General features: G+C 38.0%; 1 long non-coding RNA gene across 1 annotated transcript in view; it reads left to right on the forward strand.

The window, feature by feature from the left end:
• Positions 1-1,788: 1,788 nt before the first annotated feature.
• LOC139046469 (uncharacterized) overlaps positions 1,789-27,731 on the forward strand; it is a 32,218-nt gene continuing 6,275 nt past the window's right edge. The window contains exons 1-2 of the long non-coding RNA XR_011506571.1: positions 1,789-2,089; positions 24,401-24,588. This is a non-coding gene — a long non-coding RNA (uncharacterized lncRNA). The remainder of the gene's footprint in view (positions 2,090-24,400; positions 24,589-27,731) is intronic.

Genomic DNA, 27,731 nt, shown 5'->3' on the forward strand with positions numbered 1-27,731 from the left:
AAGCAAGAAATATACAGATCCAGAGCCTGTAGATTGCCGTTGGACACCCTCCAATGTCTACTTGAGTGAAGATTGAGTCTATTTTCAGATTGAAGGCAGGAGAAACATTCATAATCCACAGTCCCCAGTCTAATTCCTATTTTCTACAAGCTATTTATTTCAAATGAATTTTTTTGTTCTGAGATGAAATTATCTTCTCAATTCATAGTCTTGTTCTCTCAATTTCTGATTTAATAGGAGCCAAATATATATATTTTCCTGCTCCTATAATTTCCATAATTTTCTGGAATTCTATCCTAAAGGAGATTCTAAATACTATTTCTGATTCTGTTCTGGAGCAGTGAGAATATTTTTTGTTTCTGAAAGTATTAGAAATGTGACCAGGAAAATTTTTGTCAGCTCTCCAAAATCATCACCTTTTTAGCAGAACCCTGGTTCTCCATATTTCTGATTAGAACATAGCTTCTGTAGCTGAATAAGAAGACAGAAAATGGGTGAGAAACAAAATGACCTCCAACTTTTATTTCTGGCAATTTCTGTTTTTAAGTGAAGTATGTGTTGCCGTGAGATAAAACCAGATGTGGTTTTTAACTGCACGGTTCCACCTGCCTCACGAATAGTGCTATTTCCTTCTAGATTCTGGAGTAGAATTTTCCCAAAGTTAAACTTTTATTTTTTCTAGGCAGCAAAACACATCAGTGGAAAGAGCAGTGACCACTTCAGGGATAAATGACAGACTGACATCCTGTCAAACTGGAGGTTTGAAGTTGTCTTTGATCTATGCTCTCTTTTTAGCATTCTACTAATCTTGTTTTCACTATGACTGCCTGTCTGTCTTCTAGGATTAATAAGTAACTATTTTAAATCTTAATTTAGAAATCCCATGATAGCGTTTGAAGAGCAAAAACACCATTGTGAACTTACCTCCTTTTAACTGCTGTGGGAGTTTCAGAGGTGAAGAACTTCAGGAATTAGTAGGTGACCTTCTTCACTTTATAGATGAGAAAGAGTTAATAGCTTGCCTTAAAGCAAGCTGCAAGCTAGTATTAAAGCAAGTATTTAAGTCTGGCCACTTGATCCCTCAATCCAACTTGCTTCTAATTTCACTAAGTGATTTTTGGTGGGCTGTGTAAATTATACTGGGAGCTAAATCTCTTCAGAGGCTTAAAGGTAATTGTGGAAAACACAAAGTTTGAAATACAGGGAGGAAACTCAAGAGATGAGCATATATCATGTCTCACATTGTGAGGGCACATTAAATATTATCTCATCTAGTACTGACAACCACCCTATAAAACATAATATTTTCCTAATTGAAAGGCAAGAAAGATAAGTGAGGCATTCAGTCACTTGTTCAAGGTCACACAACCAGTAAATTAAGAGGCTTAATTTTAATCCAAATTTGGAGGGTATGTTGAACCTCACTTCTCATTTTTAGACATTGTTTATTTGCTCAAATTACTTGCCATCCCTAAGCCTTAGTGTCTGCATTTGTTTAAAAGAAAAAAGGAAGAAAAAGATGATTACTCGTCTAGTAAAATTGTTGTGAGGGTGAAATTGGAGAATGAATGTGGAAGTGCTTTTACAATCATATTGTGCTATACAAATGTTAGATATTATTTATATCCTCTTAAGTAGTCATCCTCACCAGGTTTTACTGTCACATTTAGCACTTAAAGGCAGTCAAGCATTACTGAGTTCTGTTCTGACAAGGGAAAGATAACAGCAGGCTAGAATGAATGCTCCCTAATCCCTATCCACTCATCCTCAGTTGCTGTGAATTGATAATACTCTTCGAATTTTCCCCCGTAGTTTCCTAGCATCAAAAGTCTGATGAATGAGTGAAGCTGTTCAGCCTCAAGCAGTATTTATCTGCAGAGGTCCATATCTTTTAGCTTACAAACTTGTAAAAACAACCTGCCAAGATGAAAGACGTAAAATATTGTCTTACATTTATAGCAAGTTTTCCTATACTGCGGAAGTACCGACTTTGCCTGTCCACGCTGAGAGAAAACCTGGTGGCCACTGTTGAGTGTGAAAGTGGAGGTCTTGCCAAGTCAGGATGGACCCAAGGGAGAATGGTTTAAAAGTAAGGATGTTATTTTGGCTATTTGTTGACTTCATTTATAGTTTGCTATCTTAGTTTTAATGTATTTGCATATGCTATAAAATAATACTGTTACTTTTAAAGAATAGATAAAAGTTTATATTTTGCAGGTAAATTTCAATATATGATTGAGAAAATACTGGTGAGTAAGAGAGCTTTTCTGAGGATAAAGAAAGGTCTCATATTTTCAAATATGTTTAACATAAACAGGATAAAAATGATAAATGTTAAAATAATTTAGAAACATATTTCATATTGTGCAGCTTATTGAGAAATGCTGTGTAGAGGGAAGGACAAGCATACTCCTGATAAACAGATAAGAAAACTGAGGCTCAGAGAGATTTTGTATTTTCTCAACATCACACAGTTATAGATTATCAGAGTCAAGATTCAAATATATGTGTAGGAGGATGAGGGAGAAGTTTGCATTTATCATTCTTTATATAGTCAATCTTTGTTTAAATGAATTCTATGGGAAGTTAGGTATTTCATACAACTGAATTCCCAGGTAATAAGTTTTTATTCCTTTATATCCCCACCACCCAAATCTTTAATTTTAGCATTTAGAAGAAAGTATACTAGAGATGAATTTAATATTTACTCTATCTTTTCCTTGGTAGCTCAGTGTTATTATCATGAAGGTCAACAGGCGGCAATTCAAAAACACCTTTGGAACTACATGGGAAGTCCCTACAGTGAATTGTCCCTACAATGAATGGTCTGCTGTATCTTTGTATTGAGCAGAATATATATATTTTTCTGCTGCTAAGTTTTCCATTGCACACTTTCCCATCTGTCTATTTAGGACATAACATTTCTCCTTCCTTTCATCAACAAGCCCAGTCTTTCTACTTTGCTGTTTATTTCATTGTTTTCAAAGTCTGAAGATTTTCTGAAGGTTAAGATACACAAAACTTAATGCTAAAAATTTGCCAACTTTGTGATGTAGGGGAAGAAGACATTTCCTCTACCCTCTCTTGGTTTGTTTGGCCGGGGAACGAATTAAATTCAAATGAGACAAAATGGCAGGAGAAAATTAAACAAAGCTTTATAGCATGTATACATGGGAGAGTCTCAGGCAAGCTGAGTAACTTGCCAAAATGGCTGAAGCCCCGACCTTAAATATCATCCTCAGCTAACAACAAAGGAGGATGTTGGGGGTGGAGGGGGAGTCGATCTTGGGAGATTATCACACAAGTACAGTAAACAAATACAGATTTAAGTCCTTGCCTTTGGTATTGATTAAGAGTTTCTAGAGATAAAGTCATCCCCCTCTTCTTCCTGGTACAGAGAACGAGACACCTTTACAGATGGAGATTTCCTTTACAATGTGAATGTCTCCTAACAAAGGGCAAGCAAGTTCTACTTTTCAGTTGCTTTCCTGTCTGCAAAGTAACCAGCCCTAAATAATCATCATGCCAAAGAGACACGTCTTGGGGTGGCCAATGCCAGTTCCCCACAGTGACATTGTGGCTAGGAGTTTACTTGTTTAAGTTCTATGTTTTCAGTTACATTCTGAGGTGTTATAATATATGTAGATTTACTAAAACTTTTTAATAGTGATATGTTACTTGTTCTCAATTGAGAATTTATTTCATAATATTCATCACATGAATACTTTTTATTAGACTTTTGTTTACATTTTTCTGTATTTTGCTTTTTATTTTCTCCTGTACAAACCACTTTTCACTATTTTTGTGCAAAGCATGGGATTTCAATACAAAGATGTGCTAAATAGAAACATTGGAAAACTGGGGTTCAAAGGTGTCTCTTTGAACCATAAAAGAGAAATGATAAAGGGAAGGGAGGAGAAGCTATAGTGGCCACCAGCTCAGGGTTAATTATTCTTGCCCAAGGCAAAAGAGAAAAGATTTCCTGAGACTCTCTTCTTCTGCATTTTGTGCCTTTGATGTAAACAGACTTCACTGAAGTCTGGCCAGCACCATTCAGTCCAATAGAAAAGCCTTAGGGTCTGAGGAGAAAGGGGTGATAGCCTATCATCGGGCAAGGACTGAATTTCTGGCATCTTCTCTGATTTAACACTCTAAATTAGGTCTAGAAAACATTAGGAAAAAGGACATGGATGGGAGTGATGGCAAATTTTTTTCTTTTTCTTTTCTTTTCTTTTTCTTTTTTTTTTTTTTTTTGGTGAGGAAGAGTGGCCTTGACCTAAGATCTGTTGCCAATCCTCCTCTTTCTTTTTCTCCCCAAAGCCCCAGTAGTTAGTTGTATATCCTAGTTGTAAATCATTTTAGTTCCTCCATGTAGGATGCCTCCACAGCATGGCTTGATGGGAGATGTGTATATCTGCATCCAGGATCTGAACTGGTGAACCCCTGGATACTGCTGAAGCAGAGTTCAAGAACTTAACTACTCAGTCCCGGGGCCAGCCGCGGGGGAAAATTCTTGTGTCTGCCCAGGAAAAGTACTACATTTTCAAGGGTAGTGGGTGAAGATTTGGTTTTCAAATCATTTAAAATCACACAAAATGTTTTGTACATCTGTAACTCAGAGGGCAGTTGGAGGACTGCCTGCTTGCTCAGTCTTTCACTTTCCTACATAAACCTTGATCCGGAATTCAGCATCTTCACTGGTTTTCACAGGATAACCTGTCTCACCTAGAATTTAGTGACTCTTTTAAGTTTTGCTAAAAAACCAGGTGGATGCTCTGAAGGACTCCTTCCGGCAGTGTAACTACACGTGTGACACAGTTTTACACTCTTGCTCACTCCTCTTCTCACCATCTCCTTGTACATTTCCTCCTATAAGCTCTCAATTTTCATATTTTATAATGTAAAAGAACTTTCTCTTTGTTAAATATCTTGGCACTGGCTACTGTGTCTTTCTAAGGAAGTCTTTTAAGACATTTCCCATAAGATGAATTATTATGCTTGACAAATAGAAATGTCTAACAATAGGATATATTGGAGTATATGAGGAAGCCATTTGGTGTAAACCTAATTCAGCCTGACTGTTTTTTCCAAAAGGGCCTGACTGTGGCCATTGAGCACACATTGTATATCTGCTTTAAACATTTCCTATGGCAAGAACAAAAGGCCTTAAGGTAATGGTGCTACTTTCCCCCACATTGGCATTTCCTTAAGGATAAGCATCTTTCCTTAAGCTAGGAACTGATTGCTGTGCTCGCCTTTGATCAGCCAGCTCACCTGCGACCACCCAGCTCGAGACAACAGACCTGCCACCCTGCTGTGTTCACGAGACAGCAGACCTACCTGCTGTGTCCATCAATCGCTGTTCCAACAGAGCAGTCTCATGACTATTGTAAAAGGGACATTTCAATCATGTGAAACATCCTGTTTGGGGGTATATAACCTCTCTGTGCACCCTACTTCTTCGGTGACCTTTCTTCCTTTGGGAAGAAATGTCCTGGGCCATGGTCCTCACATTTTAGCTCAGAATAAACTCTCCCAAATTTTCATTTATAGATTGGCTGTGGATTATTTTCATTGACATGCTAGTTACTGAAATGATGCAAATTTCTATTTAAATTAAAAAAAAGTTTTTAACACACAAGAAAGCGCTTGATTGAGGAGAAATTCTCAGAAACATTGGAAGCAGGGACTCAGCCACCTAGAAATATTTCTTAAAAATAATTATTTTAGCAAAATCACGAACAGTTTAATAGACTGTGTTGCTACATATGCATGTGCAATTCCTTTAACATTTTCTTTTTGTTTTTTAATTATGAAAATTTCCAAGCATACCAAAGTAAATAGCATTATGACCATCATTCAGCTGTAAAAGCTATCAACATTTTTCTATATCCATTTTATCTACTCCTCCCACTTTTTTCTTTTGCCGAGCTATGTCAATGAGCTTCATCCCTAAATTCTTCAATCTGCATCTCAAAAAACCGATAGTTTGAAAATCATAATGCTTTATCACATCTAAATCATTAACAAAAATGTTTAATAAGGTTTAATTCCCAATACTTATTTTAAGTTCTCTGGTTGTTTAAAAATGTTTCCTTTTCATAAAATCAGCATCGACTCAAGGTCCATTACATCTTCTAATATGTTTCTGTTTTATAGACGAAAACTTTTAATTGTTTTATTCTAGTTTTATGTCCTTGCAGTTAATCTACTGAAGCAAATTCCAGCAGAGCAGAAGAGGAATGTTGTGGATCCCAGGGAAAGAGCCAGTCGTGAAAGGTGTGGGCAGGAAAGAGGAGGCATACCTCAGAAAGTACAGCAACAGCAAAATACAGTTTTTAAAGGATAGAACAGTGCCTTAGAACCTGTGCTAGGCTGTACTTCAAACTTCGACCTTATTCTGAAATTCTTTTAGTTCATTTTAACTTTTGGTTACTGTATTTGTCTTTTTTTATGACCAGAGTCTCCAGATGTCTGCTAATTATACCTTGGGATATCATTTATTTCAAGGCGAATTTTATTTTTTGAAAGTGCATGTCTGTGTGATAATTCCAGGATCTTGACAACTATGCTGCTTAGTAATGTTTGAATTTCCCACAATCTCCTTAGTGATTCACTTCTTTCTTTTTGGTTTACCCCACACTTGGAGTTTATAAACACTTTTTCCAAACGTTCCCAGTTCTCAGATTCTCACTCAATATATGATCTCCTTTTGGGGTGAGTCTTGGGAATTTTCCGGGACCCCTTCCCTTTTCCTGTTTTATTTCTATTAATACTACCCGGTTGTTCATAATACTTGGGGAGTGTTGGTCATGTTCATCCATATTTTGGGTTTGTGAAGATTACTTTGTCACCTAGTTCTGTTTAAGATGGCCATATATTTGCTTTGATTTTATTTCACTATTTCAGATTTTCTGTCTGTTTTTTAAGATGGGTTTTGAGGGAAATAGATGATAGATAAAAAGAGATTAATAGATGATGATGATGATAGATAGATAGATGATAGATAGATAGAGTTAGAGAGGAAAAGAATATTTCTCTACCTTTCTAAGTTCTTCTGGTCGATCTAATAATCAAATTGACATAAGACAGATTAATAAGAGAAAATCGAATTTAATTTCATATGTATAGGGGCTCCATAAGAATATAAGGCCCAAAGACAGTTAGGCAACTGAGGCTTACATGCCTGTCCTAAGCTAAGGAGAAGTGGGTAAGGGTCTGGGACGTCAAAGGGAGGGAAGACAATTCACAGAAAGATAAAAAGAGCAGATGTTTGGTAAACAAATGTTTGCTGAGCAAGGCAGAAGCAATGGGACACAGAGAGGAATTTTAACAAGAGATTTTGCTAGGTTTCTCCCTGTCTCATATTATACCGTAGTTACCTGTGGTGCTAGCTCTCTTCCCGGAACAAGTCCTTTATCTAAATTCTTTTAGACAGGGTCTGACCTGGTGGCACAGTGGTTAAGTGCACACGTTCTGCTTCGGTGGCCTGGGGTTCACTGGTTCGGATCCCAGGTGTGGACATAGCACCGCTTGGCACACCATGCTGTGGTAGGCGTCCCACATATAAAAAAATAGAGGAAGATGGGCATGGATGTTAGTTAGCTCAGGGCCAGTCTTCCTCAGCAAAAAGAGGAGGATTGGCAGCAGATATTAGCTCAGGGCTAATCTTCCTCGAAAAACATAAATAAGTAAATTCTTTTAGGCAGTTAATGGGGAGGTAAAAAGAAAAATTTTCCTAGTCTTTGTTTCTTAAAAATAATCAGCCTAACATAATCCTCATGCCAAAGAGACACATTTTGGGATGGCAATTTTGCTCCCCTACAATACAAAGAAACAGATAGATAGGTAGATAGAGTGATTGTCATGTTCTTGTCACCACAAGAAGTCTCTTTATACAACTGATAAAAATTACTCACATTTTGAGAACATTTAGTTATCATTTCTGATATTTTACTAGCGTGCCTTTAGAGAACTCAAGTTCTAGTGATAACACATGCCAGAACAGAAACCCCAGCGGTCCCCGTTCTGTGTGTTTGTGTGTGAGCATAGTCAAGAATCCCTGGAGGATACAATATCTACAAATACTTATGTTTGTTTTAAAGTTAGAGGTGTTCTAACAATGTTAATATCCCAATATAAATTCTAGATATAGGAACACTAAGTTTCAGGAATGTTACCTTTAGAAAGGAATGGCTAGATCACTTGGTTACATCCCTCCACATGAAGAAGAAGCAGGATCGAGGTTGGTGGCATCGCTTGCCTGTAGTCGCGGTGCTGGGTGGCAGTTTGATGTCAATATGGTCACTGTTGGTGCTCATGTGAGTCCAGTGGGGATATGATGAACAGTTTTCTATCATCGCAGAAATTAAAGGAGATAATGAGTTGACACGAATATGGGAGAACAATGGCAAGATTTAATCTAACAAATGCCCTTACTGAACTGCCTATGTGTTAGAGCCAGCTGTCAAGTACCCTCACCAATCTCTTTCCCCAGCTACTGAGAGAGCAGTACAGATATCCATGCTGATAGGATTGAAACAAGGGATTCACCACGTTTACACATTACTAAAGACAGTTTTTGGATGTTTTGTCTAAACATTAGTCTCAGTTTTCTGCTTAACCTAGTTTGCTTTTCTAACACACTGGAATCTTTTTAATTTTTGTTTACTCTACATCTAAGACTCTTAGGATAATGGTATAACAGACAGAATCCAGATGATAGGCTGGGCTGTACACCCCTGATTAGATGCACTGTTATCATGGGTTTTCTTAATTTAGGATGTACTCAGATGATGCTGAGTCAGCATAAAAGGGATGCTCAGCAGTTAGATTTTGCTCAGCTTTCCCATTCTTCAGTGGTACACAGAGTCATTGGCTGGTAGATCCAGGAGCTTGCAACACTGGGTCTCATCGTGTCTTAGAACCCTTAAAAATAACTCCTTCATCAACACTGAAGCCCTCACTCTGACTTATTTCCTTAAGGATCCTATTTGCTTTTTCCTTTTTCATAAGGAAAAGGTAGCATTTACTTTAAAAAATATTAAACATCTGTCAATTAATAGTTTATTCAATTTATGTGTATCTCTGGATTAGTTCTGTGAACAGTTTTAAATGTCTGAGCAATTGTTGGCATAAACACCCGCTACTACCCATGACCTGCTGATTCATTGGTTTTTGTTATTTAATCTTTGAAATATATAAATTGTTATGATCACCAAGGATTGCAATTGGTAACTGTGGATTTAAATCCTTCAAAATTTTTATTGAGAATAATGTGTCTAGAGTTTTAACACTTGCGCAATAGGCACTTTTATGTCACATACGCAAGAATTTAATCTTAAATTCTGAAATGCCAATCACATCATGACCATCGTAGTTACTACATATACATGGTCGTTTGCGAGGATGTTATTGGAGGAGAAGGGAGAGTGTGGAACTAGATGCTTTTGTAGGTAGATCACAAAGTAAAGGCAAATAAACACATAAGCAACACACAGGTTCTGTATAATGCACTTACTTGCCTGTCGTTGTATGAACCATATCCCATTTACCTACCTGTGTCTTTCACTAACCTTTTTATCTGGAGTCTCAGTGTCCATTCAATGGAATTCTACACATTGCACTGGGATGGAGATATTCTCTGATTTTTCAGCATTGGAAATTGCAGCAAGATGTTGTGTTCAGACTAAAAGTTGTATCAGAAAACAAGTGTGTTCCACAAACATCAGAAGGCAGGATCTAATAGGAATTCAAGTCAGACAAAGAAAAATGTCTCATTTGTCCAATGGACTGGGCTTCTCCCTAAGGCCATTACTGCACCCATACCAGGATGTGGCTTTAACCTGTGGCTTCATAATACCGCTACCAAACCCTTCATCTAGGGCCAGAGTAAACTAATTGAAGGCTCAAAAAGAGAAGAGAAACTGCCTCCCAGCCCAGACCCCATACACCATATGTAATAAATGCTGAGGTTCTCCAGCTATTGCTCTCTCTATGGTTATTAGAATAATGAAAGAGAGTTTATATAAAATGTATAGATATATTCCCAAGAGAAAAGGGTCAAGAAAGAAAAAGTAAGACCATTAAATCATTCCTAGGGTTGAGTAAGTAACATATAGTTCTATTTCAATAGGTTTTTATGTTAACAAAGAGAAAAGGAAGAGATTAAAATATTTCAGATGGAAATAATTTACGGGAAAGATTTACCTAGATGCATGGAAATTATTTGGCTGATAAACATAAAGACATGAGATGGTATTGAAGGTTAAATTACAAGACTATGGTGCCAAATAGTTGATAACTCCAACAAGAGTATCAAGTGATGGGTCCAAATGCCATTTCCTTCAGCTACTGATTGCTCTATTTTCTTTCTGAGAAGGAGGTCATGCTAAGAAAGAACTGTGAAAGTATAGTAGCTAATTGCATTTACTACCACTTAATTAAATGCTTAAAGTAAAATTTCAATCAGGTATGGAAACTGTAATTGCTAAATTTGATTTGGAATGCTATTGTTGATTGTGGGTATGGGGTCCTGATAATCTCGGCAACTACTGAGGGATAGTGGCATCTATGCAATGTTTGTTATCTTTCCATAAGTTCTGTCATTCAAGATGAGTTTCATCTGTACTTGCATTCATCAAATATTCCCTAAGTATCTTAAGTGCTAGGTACTCTGGTAGGCATTGGAGAACTCAGAGATAAGTACATATCTCACAATCTAGTGGGGGAGACTTTTTTTAATATTGAACTTATGTAAATAGCTTGTTGAGCTTACAAGCCAGTATCTGTACATATATCTCCCATTTAACTCTCATCTTGTTGATTTTGGCTCGACTTCCTCTCCTGTGAAGATAATTTGAAATCCTAATTTTGTCGTCGGCTATATTAACTGCTATCTCTCTTCTTTCCTTTGCTCTTATCAACTTATTGCCTCTATAAAACTGCTAGCTATTTCGTTTATACTATCATTGAAGTAAGGGATAAATAGTTGAGCAGCATAATTTTGTGATTTTGTAGTCAGGCAGAATTTCTTCTCAAATTATAATCAGTGGGATGTAGAGAAAATTTATCAAACCGCTTTTGTCTTCAATCTGATCATATGCAAAGTAGTAAAAATAATATAGGCCCCTCTGAGGGCCTATGTGACAATTAAATTGATATTCTATTATTGTATTCAAGGGCCCTGCCACATCATAGGAACTAACTAACTAACTAGTTAATTAACTAACCACCAAACTATGGCCTAAGGACGGAGTCATCCTTTCTAATTATTTTTGATCCAGTATTCAAATACCTATTGACAATCGACTCTATTCCAAGTATTTTACCAAAGCCTAGGGATCTCAAGAACATTAAGATGCATTTTCAAGTTTGCAATTAATTATGAGAGACAGATAAATAATCAAAAATCAAATTAAAGCAACTGTATCATTAAGCAAAATATAGTATCAATTAATTTCATCCATATTTGTCTACATCATTCAAAAATATGCTAGCAAATGCTTTGTTTCAAAAACTCCAAATCTATCTCCATCATCTGAAGGTGAAGTTCAAATTTCATATGATAAAGAGCTAGAACTTTTAAAGTCAAATTTAAATCTATCTTTCAAGACTTGTTTTAATTTATCCCCCTGTGCCTTCCATATTCTGTGTTCTCCAACCAAACCAACTGCTCACCATTTCACATTTATTTTATGCTCCCTCTTGCTGCCACAATTTTGCACATGCACATTTTTGTCTCCATGTCTGCAATTCTCTTGCTCCTCTTTTCTTTGCTGGCAAACTCGTATTTCAAGAATGAGTTTAAATATATCCACTTTTATGAAGCCCGTCTGATTTTCCTAGGCAGACAGAGTGCTTGCCCCTGCTAGGTTCCCAAAATATATCAAATATGCCTCTTCTATACTTAAGAAAAATATTAATCTTAAAACTAATCTTTTTTAATGACAAAAGAGTATTCCAACATGTGGGATGTTTAATTTACTTAATCATTTTTATATTATTGTGTAATTATGTTTTGCTTTTTAAAAATTTTTCTTTCCGACATATTTGTTCATGCAGTTTTAAGATAAGTGACAGAGGTTGAATTACTGGATCAACACAGCATTATGATTTGTATCTATTTTCTGTCATATTGTTAATTTGACTGATATTTAAATACGCTGAAATATTTCAAAGCTTAAAGAAGCTATTCACTTGTGAATCAAAGGGTATTAATGCAATACAAATAATCATCACATTTCTTTCTATCTTAGTCACAAGTTTGTTTTTTGATAGATAAATTATGTTTAATTTAAGAAGATAACCATCTGTGTATCTTCCCAGCAGCTGTTCTATCTTGATCATTTTGAGAGTTTGATTTCTCTAAACCAAGAAAGATTTTATGCAATTAATGATGCACAAATAATAGGCTTTTCCCTCTACAGCACATGCCTTGGAATTTACGTCTTTAGATGAAAGCACATGTCAAAATTTGTACCTTGAATAAATGGTTAGAGATCCAAAGATGTTTCCATTGTTCAAATAATTTGAAACTTCTTCTTTGGACCAGTCTTTGAAGATACACTAACAAAACTCGTTATTTTATCCCTAGTCTTCACTACTAAATAATTCATCACCTCACTGATAATTCGCTTTGTTGGCCAAGTTACATTATAATTGTCCAAAGGTTAAACATACCTTCAAATTGTGAATGCTAAAAAAACAAAGTCTGAATCTGAAGTATATCCAAAAGTGAATTTTTAATAATTTTTAAGCATCATTCAAACAAGTATCATCTTCCAGAAACACCATTTAAAAGATAACAGAACTATCCTTCTCATTTTTTGTGTATTTACCAAGAAAATCCACTTTATTGTGTTAGTGCTCTTTATTTGTATGGCATTTCACAATTTTTAAAGAACTTTCACATACAATGTGTTTCATTTGACCCTTTCATTAACATTGTAATATAGACAGAGAGTTATTAAACATCCTTATCTTACTAATGATCCCTACACCAAAAGAACAGAAGATGGTGAAACTGAAACAGTACTCAGATCTCTTGATTTCTAGTCTATTTTCACTCCTTAAATTGTCTCCAAGCTGGTAGGATTCCTTATCATCTGAAAATGCCTCCAGAACTGTGAATTAATTAACCTGACATAGTAGGAGACTTTGTAAATCTCTGTACTTTATAATAAGTGTTCTCATGCCTAGAGAGAAATATAATAGGTTCATTTTCTAGTACTTTTATATATTTTTCCACTAGGCAGTATATTATCTATGATAATGAACTCTCATGTTTTATTGCATGTACCAACAACTCAGGAAACATTGTACTCTGGGGTCTCAAGCACCTTGAATGGTCTTCCGACTAATTAATTATTGAGCTAAATGCTTGTAGTCCAAAAAAGACATAATATCGTTCCAAGTCTTCTAATAAATTTTTTACCTAAGGATAAATATAAAAGATTAAATGGCAACTCTCTTATTGTTTCATGATTCTTAAAGCACTTCAGCTACTCTGAAGATGTTATATCCACATAGCAAGTCAGGACAATTGATTTATTAAGTTCCCTTCCATTTTTATGTAAGTAACATACTGAATATCTTCAAATAAGATACTCCAGGGAAACTCCTAGTTAGGATGCTCAGGAAAGTTTGAAATCTCTAAAGCTGCTTTAGAAAGTTCCATGTTATGCCAGATGGTTTTCCTGAATTCTAAGATTATTATAACATTCCCAGGAGCCCATGAGGCAGATCGGAAGTCTAGAAGAATCTGGATCCCTTCTGCCACTCTGTGTGTATTTTTGACTTTCAGAAACTTGATTCATTTCAAGTGAGCAAACACTTCATATTTGTATACCAACACTTGGTAGGGCTGGCAACGTAAAGGTGAATAGCACAGGGCCCCACCTTTAAGTATCTTATTATCTAATAAGAGATATAGGCAGGTAAACAAAGAAACTAAGTCTGGTAAGTGCAAGATATGTGGGTGGCAAGAAGAGAATGGCAAAACTATGCAAGAAACAGCTTCCACACTGAGCCCTGTTTACCTCACTTCACTACCTGGAGCATTTTGGGGTGGGAAATCACATTTATTCCACAGAATGTTTCACTGAGTTACACAGCACCAAATATACATACCAGTATATGTAAGTGTATATATATACTGAGATTTCCTTGGGATATAACATATCCTGGTGTTTCAGATCCTGGAAATAATCACAGCACTCCATCTAAAAGATGCTGTTAAACCCTTGACCTTAGTATCGGACACCTAGACATGTTTTTCCTTTCGTTAACAAAATAATTTAAAGGCAAACCATTAGAGTTTATCTTTGTATGATTTTATGAAATATTTCCCTCAAATGACAGCATAAGGTATGAAAGAAAGTATAAGTCATTGATACAAAAACACATTAATCAGGGTTTAGTTAGGAGTACAGATGCCATACTAAGTATTTTGACTGGAGAGAGATTTAAAACAGGGAAGCGGAGGTTTGTGCAATATTTGAAAGGGCTGCAGAAGCAGAGGTCAGGAAAGCTACCACGGAGAATATCCGCTTCTTATAGCACAAAAGTGGAGGAGGATTCTCAGGGAAATCCCTGGAATCCTAGGGAAGCTGCCGTCACCTGGCAGGTGTCACCTGAGAATAATGATTTGTCCCTCCCCCTTTGTCTTTCCAAGTCTTCCTCAAATGCTGCTCATTGATAGAATCTCACTGGGAAGCAAATAGGAAACAGGATTTCAAGAGAATTAGATCAAGTTTTTTCCCTTGCCTTGTCATGGAAGTTACATGGGGTTTATGTTGACTTGACAACAGACCCTATCATGTGCCTGCTAAAATTACCCCAAATGTGTACCTACAAAGTGGATTGATAATTTGCTTTCTATTAAACTTATCATTGTTTACATATTTATATTGTAATTTCAGACAGAATATACATGGAAATATAAGCAAGAATCTGCCAGCCCAGGTGGTCTAGTGGTTAAGATTCATTGCTCTCACCGCTGCAGCTCAGCCTCATTTCCTGGTCAAGGAGCCACATCACCTGCCTGTTGGTTGTCATCCTGTGGTGGCTGCATGTTGCTCTGATGCTGAAAGCTGTGCCACTGGGATTTGAAATACCAGCAGAGTCCCCCATGGTAGACAAGTTTCAATGGAGCTTCCAGAACAGGAAGATGGACCTGGCCACCCACTTCTGAAAACATTGGCCATGAAAACTCTCTATAATCTTTTCCCCTTGAGCATGCATGGAGCATGTGAATAGGAGCAGAGCATTGTCTGATATAGGGGAAGGTGAGAGGATGGCGCAAAAAGATAGGCAGGTTCTTCTTTGCTGTATACAAGCTCGCTAGGAGCTGGAATCGACTCAGCACTAACAACAATAAAAGGCAAGAACTACCATATAAGTAATAAACCACTTAAGAGCTGCCACTTTAGTTTTGTGTGGGTAAGTGACAGTATATAAAATGGTTCAAAGCACAAACTAAGATGAGATTAGACCTAAGTTTCAGTTCCACCTTTACCATTTATTAGCTGCATAATTTCAAGCAAGATATTTAAACTTTTAAAATCTCAGTTTCCACATCCAAAAAATGGGGATAATATTCTTCAAATTGCTTAGGCAGATTAACATAAGTAATACATAAAGAGTACTTAGCAGACAAGCTTACATTAGGAAGCACTTAGTAAATGACAGAAGTTATTATTGTTGTTATTGGATGTTATCATTATCATCACCATTGTCATATGTGTTGAGTAAACCATAAATCATTTGATACTCAACCTGGTACTTCATCTGAAAATATGCTAAATTCAACATAAAGTGACAATTCTTAGAGGAGATTAATGAATAAGTCGAGGTTTTGTTTCAGGAAAGTGGGAGTCTGGGGGACGCTAAGTAGATTATCCTATTAAGGAGGGGTGTGCATGTGTGTGTGAATGTTTGAAAGGCTGTCATAAACATCAAGGAAAGCATATTCAAGCTCATAGATGTGTGAGAATGAGATATTTGGGGAAACTGGAAATAGTTCAGTTTAGCTGAAGTTTAAAGTTTGATAAAGGGAAGTGTATTCGTCAGGGTTCTCTGGAGAAATAGAACCAAAAAGAGATGCATATATATGCATGTGTGTGTATATATATATATATATATATACACACACATGCATATATATATGATTTATAATAAGGAATTGGCTCACACAATTATGAAGGCTGAGTAATCCCACAATCTGCCATCTGCAAGCTAGAGACTCAGGAGAGCTGGTGGTGTAAATTCTAGTCTGAGTGCAGAAGACCAGTGTCTCAGCTGGAAAACACTCAGACAGAGAGAGTGAATTCCCCCCCACCCTGCATTTTGTTCTCTTCAGGCCTTCATCGGATTGATGAGGCACAGCCTTCTTGGGGAAGGCATCCTGCTTTACTCAGCCCACTGATTCAAATGCTAATCGGATCCAAAAACACCCTCACAGACACACCCAGAATAATGTTTAACTAAACATGAAGCACCCTGTGACCCAGTCAAGTTGACACATAAAATTAGCCCTCACAGGAAGGGACTGAGGAGAGATGGGGATGAAACAATGCACACAATTTATCAACTGTGAATCAGGCTGAGGAGTTTGGATTTTATCTTAAAGGCAAACAGGAACCAATGAAGACTTTTTTGGCAGATTAATATCAGATGTGGTTTAAGAAAGATCAGTCTGTCTAGCGTGTGGAGAATGAGTTATAGAGGGGGAAACTTGAATTAGAGAAATAAGAATAGAGAAAATTATGATAATCTAGATAAGGAATGAAGAGGGCTTGAACTCAGGCAGTGGTGGTGGGAATGGAAAGGAGAGGAAGGTGCTTGGCCTCGTGTGTTCATGGGGTACAAAAGTGGACGTATCTTATAGATACACGGACACTGCAGCTCAGAAGACATATCTAGACTGGAGATTTAGAATCAGAAAACATCCAGTTATAGGATGGTCATGGGAGTGGATAAACACTTTCTGGAAAATATGTTGAATAAGAAAAGAAATGGTCCATGGATGGAACAGAAGGAAGAGGGTAATATACGGGGATGGGAGACGGTGAGTGGCAGAACGAGGCCCAGTTTTAAGAAATTACAGCTTAGGGCACAATTCCATAAGGGCTCACAGTTACCAGCCAGAAAGGAATAAAAACCAGAGTTCAGGGATTCTGAATGATTGGTCACATACAACTCTCAAAATTTTGTCGCTTCCTCATTTTTGAGTTTGATTTTCCCAGTCTACTTCATCACTGTGATCGTCAATAAAAGCTTAAAATGAACACACCTTTCTAGTTATTTTGACGACAGAAAGTAAGAAGATGTCAGGAGACAGCATTTCACCCTGCAGGCAGTTTTCGTGAGAACAGGAGTCTGGAGCACAAAGTAGGAAAGGGTAGCTAAAGTGAGGAAAGACAAGCATGCCGAGTTTGTGCTCTAAAGGAGGAACATTGACACTGGGAGGAGCACTTTCCTAAGGGGTTGGTTTTAAGTCTGTGAGAAAGAGTTAAGAAACCCTGTAGATTTCCTTTTAATGATTATGGTAAGAAGGGAGGCAGGTAAATGGAAAGAAGCTTTAGCTGTAGAAACAGAGCGGGCGTTTGGCAGGAACATCCCTGGTGTCACGGTTTTTAGAAACCTGATTGTAATGCAGTAGGTACAACAGGGACCCCTAACCACCCACTTTCTAATTTATTTATCCCTGGTGGAAGAACAGAGGCTTCTAGGAATTGAGTTGAAGCAGTAAAGACTCAGGTAACCCCTTGGCAGTTGGTTTCTGACATTTATTACTGAAACCATCTTTCTTCCTATTTTATGTTATCTCCTCATCAAACAGGAAATGATATCACTTCTGGTTGTGGAAACAAGCCTTCAGCTTAACTTGATAACCTTTGCCCAGAATCAACTTGCATTGACTTCAGTTTAGAGATTAGAGGCTGCTGCAATATCTACAATCTCCCTTCCAAATAGCATTAAAGTATTAGACTGGCATGTTTTCATGTGGTACCCCTGGTTCAGAATAAGCCTTTTTCACTCACAGAGCCCAACACATTTTACTGATATTCACATGACAGTTTTCTCTGTTCTTTGTGCTAACCTCACTGAAATTCTTGGCTAATTTGTGTAGAGAGTTATTTTTCACCAAGTGGATTCTTAGGATGAGTCAAATCTTGTGTTTTATCTCTGTTTGAATCTTTGATAAATGAAACATTCAGATTTGACAAACAAGCTACTCCTTCATTATTTTGGCTGGGAAATAAAACATCTGTGTCTTCTTGTGGGAAAGCAACCTCTTCCCAATGCTCCAGTTCTGTTTTATGATTTTTTTCCTACAGTGATATCCTCTCCTTTTAACTAAATGCATTTGGATAGAGCATTGGACTCTTTCTATCTTCTCCATTCTCTCAGGACTGGATTGCATCTCCATTCTCGAGCCTTGTAGAGAGCAATTTATTGGGAAGGATGTTGTCTTGACTTTCAAGGGTTCAGTAACAACCTGGATTCTGTTCTCCAATTCCAAAATTAGAGATGCCCCATCTCTGCACCACACTTGGACTTTCCTTGAACAGCTCTCTCTCGGGGTCCCACACTGACTATTCTTATTCTTTCTTGTCTTGATCACCGTCCCCCACCCTGCCAAGTTGATTTTATGCCAAAGTTCCATTATGACTCCTGTTCACCTAGGATCCTCTCAGTGCTTCCCAGAAGCATAACTGGGTAGAAGCAGGTTGATTTTCACGAGTCTGGATAAATGAGTTTAGCTGTGGAGCTTTCCACAAAATCAATATTTATCACTTACATTCATTGCAGTGCATACCAGAATGTGTAAATGTGTAGTATTTCCAGATAAGCGGAAGGATTAGAAGGCTTGCACTCATTCCAGCAGTAATAATAACTAATATCAAATATTGAGAACACGAGACAGTCTACTCTAGGTTGGGTGCTAATAAAATAAAGTGGAGAGAGGGATATGCTAGACACAGAGAAATATTATCCCTTTCTGCTGATTGAAGGCCCATGTAGAAGAGAGATCATACTTGTTCCGGGAGAAGACAGAGAACACAGTTACAACCTCTGGAGGGCGCTGTAGAAAGCACAGTTAGAATACATGGGTGGAAGTCAGTAAGAAGAGGAAAGATTATGAGCCCATACACATAAGAATTTCCTGATAATTTGGAAGGTATAAAAATTGAACATGGGAAATAATGGTCTTCTTCTTCACCCTTAGAAAGTTTAACTAGAGTCTACCAGTCAGGAATATTATAGATGGTAATTCTTTATTAGGTGAGTGGTTGGGTTGGATGAACTTAAAAACAACTTTTTGGTTTCCAATTTCTATGGTTTAAATAAAGTCACTGCAGCATAATGGAAAAGAGTATTAGAATTTGAGTCATGAAAGCTGTCATCAGTTCCTTGCTGTTATTAATTGTGACTTTGAACAAGTCGTATAAGCTTGCAGAGCCTCAAGTCTTTCATCTATAAAATGGTGACAGTAATATCAACCCACATGGGAGTAGGGGTACAATTAGAGAACATACGAAGGACCAGGAGGTAGTAGGTACCGAACAGATCTTCCTATTAACTCTACAGTGTCGATTCTGGGACACTTTTCACCCAAGCAGCAATCTAAACGAGGGGAAGAGACAGAGTGTGGGAAATGTGGGAAGCCACAGACTTCCAGGACAAAACTGGGAGTAATTGCTCTACACTTCCACGTGGGTTTTCTGTTTCTAATCCTACCTATGCCAGGATAAAATTGTCAAAATCATGACAAGCAGTTTCCTTGTATGTTTAGTTCAGATGTCAGTTGCTAAATTAACCAACAGACAATAGAAATGTATCAGACATACAGTTCACAGGGATTTGCTGAGTGCCTACCAGGAGACCAACACACTGTATCCCATTTCTAATAAATTTAGCACAAAATATCTATAGCCCAGAGATAGCATGCAGAATAATGAATTAAGATTTTAAAGTCTACCTCAAATTTAGGCTGCTTTTCTTTCAATTCAGAATTAATCTTATTCTTGCTTTCAACATCTTCCTGGTGAAGATCATTGCAGCAAGAGAGCATTGTGCCTAATTACTTGAAAATTGTCTTTTCGTAGAAAGTGCATTAATATGTATTAGACCACTGCTGTCCTTAAAGTGAAAATAAAAGTTTTACCTGATTTTCTTCTTTTTATCAGTCTGAATTTTTATAGAACTTTTTTTCCCTTAAATTTAGACAAATGCTTGAGGGAGAATTTTAGCACAACAAGTTCACAAGTCCTCAGCAAATTTGCTAGGAAATATTCTAAAAACATCTTTGAGATTTCTTTTAAACATGGGTAAGACACACCACAGAAAACTATTTTTACATCCTTTTAAATTGAAGGCTCTATTAGTTGGGGTCCAGTTAGGCAGAGGAAATCACAGATTAATTTGAACAGGAAATTTCATATAAAGAGTTATTAACCAATTAACAGGAGATTAATTACTAAGTGTTACAGATAATTTTAAAAAATATAAGAAAAGCAGATATAGGGAGTAGACAGTACGCTTCGGGCTGATGCAGAATACTCAAAGAAGGAACAAATTTAGAAGAGGCCACCCCCACACCCACGCAAGACTGAGATCCCTATCTCACCGGAGAAGGAGTGGTTGTGGCCTATCAGGTAGTTGAGAGGTGGGTGGCGGTGCCATAGGCTGAGGCTGGCAAGGAGGGGACCACCCACTGGAGTGCCAACACCACATTCCAGGAAGCTGCCTTCTGGGGTGCTGGTGAAACTTGCTGCCAAGATGCCTTAGTGGGCATCTTCAAGACTGGCTGGGAAGTCAGTTGTGGTGCTGGTGGAATTTACTGGGAACCCGACTCTGGTTAGCACTGAGCTTCCTGGGAAACTGGCTGTGGTGCTGCTGTTGTTTTCTGAGAAGATTGTCCCCTACGATTGTAATGAACTCCCTAGGAAGCCAGCCAGGGTGCAGACAGAACTCTGGGGTGTCAGAGAAACTCAATGGGAGGTAAACACAAGTGGGTGCCCTGCCTACTGACCAGAACTGGAGCAGCAAGAAAAGAGGAGCACACTGGGATCAGAAGAAGCCGCTTCTCAGTAGTGTCCCTCCAGCATCCTCTGCCGACAACGTTTAACACCATGCCAGCTAGCAGAAGAGAAATGTTCAGGGTCTGACTCTGGAATCACAAAGCAGGGCAATAAGGGGTGGATTTGTTGCTGAGACAAAACATTGGTGACTGGCACAAAGGCCATTAATAACTTTCATCTGTGGAAATCTGTGTTGCTTGCAATGAATTATGCAAATTAACAGAAGTCTGCAGGCTGAGAAGTAGAATAAACTTAGAGCTAAAATAAGAATACAGAGTAGAGTTAACTCTGCATGTACTAAAGGATTAATCTTGCCAAAAGAGAAGCTTGGCCTTTGCTCCTGGCTCCTGGGAGGTCACCTACAAGCTCTAGCAATGTCCTAGCTGACAAGTGTCCTTGTTTACCTGTGAGCCCTGGACCACACCAGAGAATCTATGCTAAGAAGGTGATTTATGTTGGAGGTCTCAGGTCAAGCAGTATCAGTTTGATCTCTGGAGAGGCTGGAGGCTAAGGCCGGCCAGGCAGGTAGGGAACCATGTCTATTGACTACCCTGCAGGAAAACTTCTAGACACCACAGATTGGGTGAGCTTCTGTGGTTTGACATACCCTGTGCTGTTGTCACACATCATTGATGGGGAAATAAGCTCTGTTCACACAACTCCACTGTGCGACAAGTGGGAGCTCTGCACTTGATCCTTCCTGGACCCTGTCCTATGTGCCTTTCCCATTGCCAATTTTAATCTGTATCCTTTTGTTATAATCAACTATAACCATGAGTATAACAGCTCAAATTCAGAGGGGTGGCTGACTTCCTAAACTCACATATTTGTTAGTTATCTGTTGCTACATAACAAGTCACCTCCAAATCTAGCAGTTTAAAACAACACACATTTATTACCTCCCAATTTCTACCGGTCAGGAATCTGGGCGTGGCTTAACCAAGTCCTCTCTTTCGGGGTCTCTCACAAGACTGCAAAAAAGTTATAAGTTGAGGCCATGGTCTCAACTGAAGACTTAAATGTTTCCAAGATCACTCATGTGATTCTTGACAGGATTAATTTTCTCAAGGGTTGTTGGACTGAGGGCCTTAGTTCCTTACTGGCTGTTGACTGGAGTTCACCCTTAGTTCCCTGCCGCAAGGCATCTCCTCGGGCAGCTCAAATATCTTGATTCGTCAGAGTAAGCAAATGAGAAGAGCCATAGAGACAGAGAGAGAGAGAGAGTACTAGCATGATGAAAGCCACAGTATTTTATAGTTTAATTTTGGAATTGATATTGCAGCCTTTTACCGTGTTCTATTTGTTAGAAGCAAGTCACCAGGTCTAGCTCACAGACAAGGGAGGGGATTACATAGGAGCATGAGGAGACAAGGATCATCGGGAGTCATTTCAAAAGCTGCATACCACAAACACCAAAACTATCTTGTGATGATGGAATAACATAATGGCTATGAAAACACTTAACAAAGAAGGTGCTTTCTGTAATGATTAGTGGTGTTAGTCCACAAAGTATAGTTTTTGCTCTGATCTCTCATTTGAATTCCTGTTCTAGTAAATTACCTGGTTCTCCCATATCGTTTTATAACTGGAAGTTGACTTGGCTCTGGCTAGTTTCTCTTTGGGGATTAGAGCCCTGCCAAATCCATGAAAACTAAGCACTAAAGTTGATGCAATTATTTATAGCATCAGGCATTGCAGATTCTGCCTGGCTGGACACAGAGTGTTGTTTAGCTTGATTCCCTATTACTATCTTATTTATTAGTTTTGTCACTGGCTTTGTCCTAGAGCCAACCATTTGCTGGGCTGCTGGGGACCACACCTTGCCTGTTAGGCCAAATTCCTGTGGTCAGCCTTCTGTGAAAGTACCATACTTGACAGAGGACTCACTCCTCCCTAATTAAAGTGTGTTTTCTGGGGCTTGGGGAGGCTTATGATTGGCCAGGGTTCTAGAATTAGACCATCATGACTTATGGAAAAGTGTGTGACCACAGCATTTTCAATGCTTCAGACAGAGAAGTATATAGGATGATTCAGTGAAATTATTGCGTGTATATAAATGTGTGTGTATAAATATAAATATACACACACACATACACACACACTGTGGAAACAAGAGTGAGCATGGGCATTTAAGAAAAAAAATTTCTGTCTTAAATGAGAGATAAGACCATGGAAACTAAGAATGCCTATGAAGTTGGAAAGATTATTTAGCAGAGGAAAATATTCATAATGATTAACAGTTTTTCTGTAAAGACTAAATTTAGCCTCGTGTGCAACTGGAACTTTGTCGTTCTTAAGGTCAGTCTCATTAACCTTGCTTTCTTTTGGCACGCTAGACAATTGTTCTCCACAGCGGGACAGGAATGTATAATGTGCAATAGTTTATGAGGAATCCGTTACATGATTAGACCTTTACCTGCGTGTGGAGGTCTCTGTTCCCACTAGTAGTTGTTAGAGCACAGCCCTCTACAGATGTAAGCTCTACACAAATTGCAGAGCTTCCATGGGTACAATGAACGATTGTAATAATTTTAATAATGCCCTCCAGCCTCAGCTCAAATTTTATACCATTGTTTTATATAAAATCAGCAAATTCCTGATTCTGCAAGTTATAAATGACAAGAGTTCAACCTTTGGCAAGTCTTTAAAAATGTTTACAAAGGAAATTTTCCGATTCTGCTACTCACAGCCTGGTTTTGCCTTTCTGGACTTACTATTACAAGGGTTATAGGAATGATGCTTCCAGCATTGAGGAGTACATATGACCAATTTAGTGAAAAACTAAGTCCTACTAGGACCCTTTCCACCTTTCAAGAATCCAGGTCAAATGACTCCAGTAGACAAGGCTATATTATCAAACAACCAAAAAACTAGGAAGAAATGATTTATTCCTTTCTTGAAAAAAGTATCATCCAACATTTCCTTCATATTCGTAATATTGCACCTCCAAAACTGTGGTAGGCAGACTCCTAAGATGCCCTTAAAATTCCTCCTCTCTCCTTCACCTCCACACCCTGCCCGCTCCAGTGTACGCACCCTCTATAATCTTTTCCCCTTGAGTGTGCACGGAGCGTGTGAATATGACTGATATTACTTCCATGATTAGGTTACATTTTATGGCAAGGGCAAAGGGATTTTACAGATGTGATTAAGGTCCCTAATCAGTTGACTTTAAACTAATCAAAAGGGAGATTATCATGAGTGGGGCTGGCAGGACAGGTGAGCCCTTTAAAAGAGAATCTGGAGATCAGAGACTTACAGACTCGAAATAAATTCTCTCTCTCTCTCTTGCTCTTTTGCTGGCTTTGAAGAAGCAAGAATTCTACAGCTGCAAGAAAATGAATTCTGCCAATGACCACATGAACTTGGAAGAGGACCTCAAGCCTCAAACCTCAGATGAGACCACAGCGCCAGCTGATTTGTTGACTTGAGGTTTGTGAGACATTGAGTAGAAGACCCAATGAAGCCATGCTCAGACTTGACCCGTAGGAACTGTGAGGTAATAAATGTATGTTGTTTTAAGTAAATGCCTGTTATTTATCACTAAGATTGTGGTAATTTGTTATGCAGCAATAGATAATTAACACAGATTTTGGTACCTGAAAGTGAGATGCCTAAAATGTGAGTATGGCTTTGGCACTAGGCAGTGGGTAAAGGCTGGAATAATTTTGAAGAGAATGATAGAAAATATATAAATGGACTTGAACAACTGTTAGTAGGCTTACGGACTATAGCAATGCTGCTGGTGAGGGTTTAGAGAAAAGTGAGGAGCATTTTATTGGCAACTGGAAGAAAGAGGATCTTTGTTAGGTAGTGGCAGAAAACTTAGCTAAATTTTCTCCTGTAGCTACATGAAAAACAGAACTTGTAAGCAATGAAATTGGTTATGCAGCTAAGAAAATTTCCAACCAGAGTGTTGAAGCTGCCCCCAGTTTTTTCGTGCTGCTTATGGTAAAATGTGAGAGGGAAGATAAACTGGGGGGACAACTGTTAAACCAGAGGAGTTATGACGAGATAATTTTGAAAATTCTCAGCCTCTCAGGATGGCAAAAGTCAGAAATGGCATCTGAAACTGCCGCATAGAGAAGAGGCTGTGGTGTGTCTGTACATCCTTTTGCTGAAACTTCTAAAAGATCAAAAAGTCAGCATATTCAGTCATACCCAGGGCCCTTTCTGTGCCTCACAGATCCCCTCCATCAAACCAGAGGCCTCTAGGAAGTTTACTGATTTTTAACCCTGAGCCATCTCAGCAGGAGGCAAAGACAGAGGAGGGATTAGCTCATAAAGATTCCTGTGGGTGGCTTTGTTTAATGGAGTGAAACCCAGTGACAATCCATGCAAGATTCTCAGAGTTTTTAAGAAAATTGCTTCAGCAGAAACACTGCCAGCTTGGACTAAAAGGGATGGAGAGTATAAAATAAAGAGAGACTGAGAATCCCAAGATTCTACTGGAAGAAAGAGGCTAATAAAACCACTCAGCTGAAAAGATCTTCTTTTGTAGAAAAGGAATGATGACTCCATGGGCAGAACCAAGATCTTGGAGAGTGAAACTGAAAGCCTTGGTGGATTATTCCCAGGCTTGAAACCTAATCAAGGAACTCTGGCTGGATTTCAGAACTGCCATGGAGCAGTAACTCCTTTCTACTTTCCATTTTTCCCCTTTGTGAACTGGAATGTTCACAGCTATCATTTTGTGCCTGTCTCACGATTGCATATTCACTCCTGGGGGTTGATGTCTTGTCTCTTTAGTTTCACAGGTGAGCAGGTGGAAGAGAATTGAGCCCCAGAAACTGTTACTTAGCAGATTACATGTGGGAGCCTCATGCTCACCTAGTTACGACTTAGATAATGAGATTTTGGACTCTGAGCAGATGCTAAAATGGGACAAGACACTTAAGAACCCTTGGAAGAGATGAATGTATTTTGCATTTGTGAAGAATGTAAATCATTGGGGGCTAGAGTTTGGACTGTTATAGGTAAAATTCTAAAATGGATCCCAAGGTTCCCACCTCCGTGGTGTAATAGTGATATATGATACTCTCCCTTGAATGTGGGCAGCACCTGTAATTATGCTGAATGTCACTCTCATTATTAGGTTATATTAGAAGGTCAAGGATTTTTGCAGATATAATTAAAGTTCCCAATCAGTTGGTTTTAAATTAATCTAAAGAAAGAAGTCCTGGTGGGCCTGACCAAATCAGATGGTCCCTTTAAAAGAGGTTCTAGAGGTCAGAGAGATTGTCCTATTGGCCTTAAAACAGTAAGGTACTATGTTGTGAGAGGTCCTATGAGAGGGCTGTGTGGCAAGGACCTAAGACTAGCCTCAAGCTGCTGAGAGCAGCCCTGACTAAAACATTTTATCCTTAGATTTAATTAATTATGTCTATATTTTTACATTGTCTGTTTCCTTTCTGTCTACATCATTATTAATTCCTTTCTTCTCTTTTCTTTGGTTCATCTGTTATTTTCTTTCTCACTCCCATATTTGCAGGCTTAATTCACTTTTAAAAATTTTAATTCAGTAATAAAAGTATTTCTTATCATAACTGTTTCATCATATATTTATATATTCATTTCAGTTAGGTTTGAATACTTTTTGAATTCATTTTCTCTCAAACGTTTTATTTTAGCTGTTTTACATTCTCCTTTCCCCTCTTTGGAGCCTGAGATTAATTTTAAATGAGATAATTATGACATCTAGTATTTATCCTTTTTTCAAACCATAATCTATAGAGACAATTTTAGTTTACTATTACTTAAATGATTCTTCTTATTATATCTCTGCCATGGATGGTAAAAATTGTATGAAAAATTTCCTGTCCTTGCTCAACATTAGTCCCATTAGATGATTTTCTGGTCACCTTTGAAATATTTCCAAGACTAGGATTCATAAACTCCTTTGTTGTCTCTAAAATAATTCATCGTTCAATGCTACTTCTCTGGTACCATCTTTTTCCTTCAGATATTCCCCAAAATAGCAGTTCGTATTTACTTTTTGCCTAAATATTGAGTGAAAAAGAGACAATCTACCAGGTTGATTCTCTTTGTATAAAAGTCAATCTTTCTTCTTCCTTTTTTTTTCCCCCATGTTTTAGTGTTAATGCGACATTTTAATGTTTTCAAAGATCTTTGACCTCATTTCATAATCACTGAAAATGAGCGAGGAGGACTTGCATTGTTCAGATAAGTCAACCACGGGTAAGTGAGAGTAGGGAGTCTGCCTAAGGCGTCCTCGTAATTACCCCATCCCTGTTACAGGAGCTCCCACGGCAGCCTGCTGCACGCCGCTCCTTTATCTAATTTCAGGAGCTAGTTCCTTGAGCGATCTTCAGTAATAGCAATGAAGAGCTATTTCTCAGAAACAAATGATTGGAAACTAATACTTGGCAAATTCATGGCTCAGCTTTTTTTTCCCCCCCTTTCTTGTTAACTAGACTGCTGTACTTAAAATTAAATCCTCTCCTGGGCTCACAGCTGGTACTGCAAACATGGCTAATTGGACAGACTGAAGTGTGAAACTAAATATATATGTTGTCATTTTATCCAACAGTTTCTGGAAAATGTATTGCAGGTAAATCAGCAGGCGTTCGCAAAGCTTTTGAAAAAGTACAGGCGGACATATTAAGCCTCGTGATGGATATG

Source organism: Equus asinus, chromosome 10, assembly GCF_041296235.1.
Source record: "Equus asinus isolate D_3611 breed Donkey chromosome 10, EquAss-T2T_v2, whole genome shotgun sequence".
Lineage (NCBI taxonomy): Eukaryota > Metazoa > Chordata > Mammalia > Perissodactyla > Equidae > Equus > Equus asinus.